The sequence below is a fragment of the Anas platyrhynchos genome, chromosome 24, assembly GCF_047663525.1.
Source record: "Anas platyrhynchos isolate ZD024472 breed Pekin duck chromosome 24, IASCAAS_PekinDuck_T2T, whole genome shotgun sequence".
NCBI lineage: Eukaryota > Metazoa > Chordata > Aves > Anseriformes > Anatidae > Anas > Anas platyrhynchos.
The window spans coordinates 7,140,130-7,145,327 of NC_092610.1; positions in this window are offsets into that span (position 1 = coordinate 7,140,130).

Genomic DNA, 5,198 nt, shown 5'->3' on the forward strand with positions numbered 1-5,198 from the left:
CTGAGCACGTTCCACTGGCATCCCAAGGAGGTGAAAACCACAAACTGTGTGAAGTCCTAGAGACAGGTGTGTTAGGAATCACTACATGGGGTCATTCTGATGGTCTGAATTCATCATTGTTTTACAGCTGAACCACTGCTATGCCTTGTATATGTCCTATAGCTCAGCCACAGAGCCTCTGCCCATGTACTTTTAGTGCTAGACGGGATTTGCTGGGAGATGGTGAGAGTGTTCTGATGTGGACCACTATCATCTCCTCCTGTGTCTCTGGGAGAGGTTTACAGACTTTCTGAAGTCCCCTGGAACTCAGGTGTGCAGTCATACTGTACTATAGTCCTGACTATAGCACCTCATCCATTTTCTTGCACTGATTCTGCTGCTCATTAAAACATTTTACAAGCAGATTTAAATGCAGAAATTTATTTCCCTCTTTCCTGGGGAAGGAGAATGAGTTTGAGCAGTGTCTGACCAGTAGAAAAGTTGGTTCTGGAGTTTCCTAAATGTTTCAGGAATACCTCTGCATTTTAGCAATAGATGTTAAATCATCTTGTTTTCTTGTTTTGTGGAGGTACTGTATTTGGGTTGCTTTACTAAAAACATAAGAGAGGTAAATGTGAAATCTGTCTGTGACTTAGAGACAGACCTCCCAGCAGAGGTACTTCAGCTATTGGAAAGTGGAGATCATTTAAGATGATTGTGTTTGTTCTCATGCATGCTTCACCAACAGTGTCTGGTATCATGAATGCTTAATTCGGATCACCTTCAAACTGCAGCTGTGTAACAGGCCATGGAAGGGCTTATTAAGGGTTTCCTCGATTGCTCTGGAATGGCTAATGGCATGAATAGCCCTTCCTTCTGTTCTGCAGGCACGAGGGTGCAAACAGAAGGAATTCTTCTCTCTTTCCTGCTAGTACTGATGCATTCGTCTTATTCTATTGTTCCTCAGGGTAGGACTGATCCGATCCATAACATCCTAATATTCAACAGCCACCTACAGCATGGATTCATCAAGAAAAAGCTTCACTTCTTAGAGATGCATATTCTTCCCTGCCCCCAAATCCTCTGTCCTAATCTTGCTCCTGTAGGTCAATTGCCCAACACCACTGCAGAAGCAAGCGAATAACACTTTTTCAGCTAAAACCAACCTGGTGATTATTGCTGCAGCAAATGGAAGCTACTTTCCAAGAATTGTATCCTGCTGTATACCGCACAAAAATGATGGAAGTTGCCAAGAAACTTTGGCTGAATAATGCGGACAAAAATGACAAGAGACAAAAGTCTGAAACTGTGACTGAATTGGCAGGACCTCCTCACTCCACTTATGTTCATAGGATTTAATAAATTGAGTAAATGAAGTTGTCTGCCTTTGTACTCTCACTCTTTCTCTCTCTTCTAAAGCTATTTTCAACGCAAGTTACCCAGGTTGTCCAATCTTGGTCTGGTCTCTCTGTGCCCTTTCATCATACTAGTCCTACCCACTCCAAAGCAGACAAAGGGGATGAGATATATTAAAGACAAATCAAATCAAATACTTTTTTTTTTTCCCCTCAAAATCAAAGATACTGGCTCTGTGCAATGCAAAATAAACAGCACAGCCTCCACAGTTAGAAATTTTCCTCAGCATTTCTCTATTTTAATGGGGTGCAGAGCACACTGGGGACTTTCAGAAAGTTCCTTAGTGGTAGATGAAGCCTGTAGGTTTCTCTCTCTCTCTCTTTTTTCTTTTTTTTTTTTTTTTCTTTTCTTGGCAAACCTCCTCTCACTGTGTCCTGGTTTCAGTTAGAACAGAATTTTCTTCCTAGTAGCTGGTGGAATGCTGTGTTTTGGCTTAGGATGAGAAGAGTGCTGATAACACCCCGATGCTTTAATTGTTGCAGAGCAGTGCTTATACTAAGCCAAGGACATCTCAGCCTTTTGCTCTGTCCTGCCAACAGGCAGGCTGGGGGTGCAGTAAGAGCTGGGAGGGGACAGAGCCAGGACAGGTGACCCAAACTAGCCAAAGGGGTATTCCATACCATCTGACGGCATGCTAAACAATATATAGGGGTGGCTAGCCGGGGGAAGGGGACTGGACTGCTCGGGGTGAGGCTGGGCATCGGTCAGCGGGTGGTGAGCAATTGCATTGTGCATCACTTGTTTGTACATATTATTAGTAGTAGTACTATTATCACCATTGTATTATTATTATTATTATTATTATTATTATTATTTTACTATTATTGTTATTATTATTTTCCTGTCTTATTAAACTGTCTTTATCTCAACTCATGGGCTTCACTTTCCATTTCTCTCCCCCGTCCCAGAGAGGGAGGGGGAGGGTGAGCGAACGGCTGCGTGGTGTTTAGCTGCCAGCCGGGCTAAACCTGGAAGTCTGGGCTTGGGCAAACACATAAGAGCTACTTACAGAATGCCAGCTTATGAGATGTTTCCTGGAGCCAGGCACATGCATCATGCATGGCACATAATGAAGGGTACACTGATAATTGGTCAGAATAAAAAGTTTAAAGCAGTTTAAAGCATATGAAAAATCCCTTTTTCCAGTATACGTTAACAGCTCACATGCAAGATACAGCAGAATCAACTCTGTTACCTTGCTACTGATAGGGAAACAAATTTCACTGCAAGCTTGGAAGAGGAGTAGTACACTGATGGGAACAGGCTGAGTCTCTATAAATCTCAACCCTCAGACAGTAAGAAAATAGGAAAATGTCAACAGGTGGCAGGGTAAATACATACAGCTGCTCAAAAGCCTGCTTCCTGCTGAAAAGCCTGCTTCCTTTACCTCGTTTGCAGGGAAGTTGCTTTGGCTGCTAGTGGATATACTCACCTTTCTCACACTGGACTAAGCTACTACCTTCAGGCCATAATTTGTTCCTGACTAAAGGTATTCTATGTTCAGATCATTTTAGGCTGAGGCTTTTGTATGAGCACGAGAACAGAGTTTCTGCCAAAGCAGGTGCAGAAGCTAGGGTGGTAGTAGCTGCATACATGTATATACAGGAGTGATCTACCAGAACTTGGTCAGTAAGCCAAATGTCTGAGCTCCACCGTTAGCATGGAGCTCTGGCACCTTTATACTACATAAAATACAATAGAAGATACCTTCTTCTGATATCCTGCTGCCTTTAACAGTGAAGCACCAAGAGGATAAGAGCAGAGCTAAGCTTGCTTACAGAAATAAGGGGCTGCAAAACCCTAAAACATGGAGGGCAAGAACATCCAAGCATGGAAATAGAAGGAGATCTTCAGCTGGGGACAAAGACATTCACCCAAGTCACCCATACCCAGGTGGCATAGGCAGATAACCACATACGTACAAGGACACAGATCTTGCTTCACATCAGAATTTGGTCAGCCCCGTTACAGCTTATGTATGTGCAGTCTGCGGTGCGCAGTAGATGATTTTCACACTGTTTTTTCCAGTGTAATACTGATACTATTGTCCCATGAATTGACCTTGTCAGGGAAAACAGCAACAACAAAAAGCTAGACTGCTTAATGGAACCAGTATTATAACTGAAATAATTTCAGTATAAGCATCACATTACAGTGAAAAAGTAATAGTGCCAGATCCTGTTAAAGAACGGATGACAACGGACCCTACAATCAGCAAGGAACTGTCAATAGTGCCAGACCTGGAGTTGGAAGCCCTAGAAGTAGTGCAGATTTCACAAGAGAAGCAGCACATCTGCCTGCCACCAGACAGGTTCAGCAAGATACACTGAACACCTCTGATACCTGAGTTTGCCTCTGATTTTTGGACCAAAAAGTTCCTTTTATTTACATCAGCTAACACATATAATTTTATTCCTGCTCCACGTTAATAACGATGGAAATATGCATACTTAATATGCAGTAGGGGTGCACGCAGCCTTCAGAAGAGTTGTTTTGTTGTTGTACAGTTCAAAGGCCCTTCTCCAAGGGTATGAAAGCTACTGCTGTTTCTTTAGCAGGTGTAAGGCCTGTCCACCTGGATGGATGGACTGTCTCCACACAATGCCCCGGGACTCAGCTTGACCCAGCCAAGCACAAATTCAGTTTTGCGTTGTGCAGCTGCGGGCTAAGATGGAAGACCCTGCAACACTTTGTGGCCTACGGGAAACACGATCAACTCCAACAAGAGGTCTTCCTACAGAACTGCATATTTATCGCATCACTGTGTGGCCAGCAGGACTAGGGAAGTGATTGTCCCCCTGTACTTGGCTCTGGTGAGGCCGCACCTTCAGTACTGTGTTCAGTTTTGGGCCCCTTGCTACAAGAAGGACATCGAGGTGCTGGAGTAAGTCCACAGAAGGGCGACAAAGCCGGTCTGGAGTCTGGAGAACAAGTCTTACCAGGAGCGGCTGAGGGAGCTGAGCTTGTTCAGCCTGGAGAAAAGGAGGCTCAGGGGTGACCTCATTGCTCTTTACAGATACCTTAAAGGAGGCTGTAGCGAGGTGGGGGTTGGCCTGTTCTCCCACGTGCCTGGTGACAGGACGAGGGGGAACGGGCTAACGTTGCAGCAGGGGAGTTTTAGGTTGGATCTTAGGAAGAACTTCTTTACTGAAAGGGTTGTTAGACACTGGAACAGGCTGCCCAGGGAAGCGGTGGAGTCACCATCCCTGGAAGTCTTTAAAAGACGTTTAGATGTAGAGCTTAGGGATATGGTTTAGTGGGGACTGTTAGCGTTAGGTCAGAGGTTGGACTCGATGATCTTGAGGTCTCTTCCAATCTAGATGATTCTGTGTGATTCTGTGAGGCTGTGCCCACCAAGAGCCTGACCAAGCCAATTTGCGCAGTAAGCAAGCTCCATCTCATCGCAGGTTACTGAGCGGGGCCAGGCACCAGAACCACGCGTGCTGGGAGAACCGCCCCAGCCGCTGCCACCTCCTCCTCCTCCTCCCCGCTCCCGCCCTTGGGGGCCTCCGCCGCCAACCTCACAGGAGCCCAGCCTCGGGCCCGCCCCGCTGCTCGGGCGGAGCCTGGCGGCCGCCGCCGCACGACAGGGGCAGGACAGCCCCGCGCCTTCCCCGCACTCTCTTTGTTCGGCGGCTGGCAGCGGCGCTGCCCCTTTAAATCCTCCCAGCTCCGGCCCTGCCGGCGCGCCGGGTTGAAGGCGCCGCGCGATTGGTCGCGGTGCCTCCCGCTCATTGGCCTCCGGCGGCGAGGCCTGGTCCCGCCTCCCGCTTTTTATAGGCGAGCCCGGCCGCCCGTCTCGA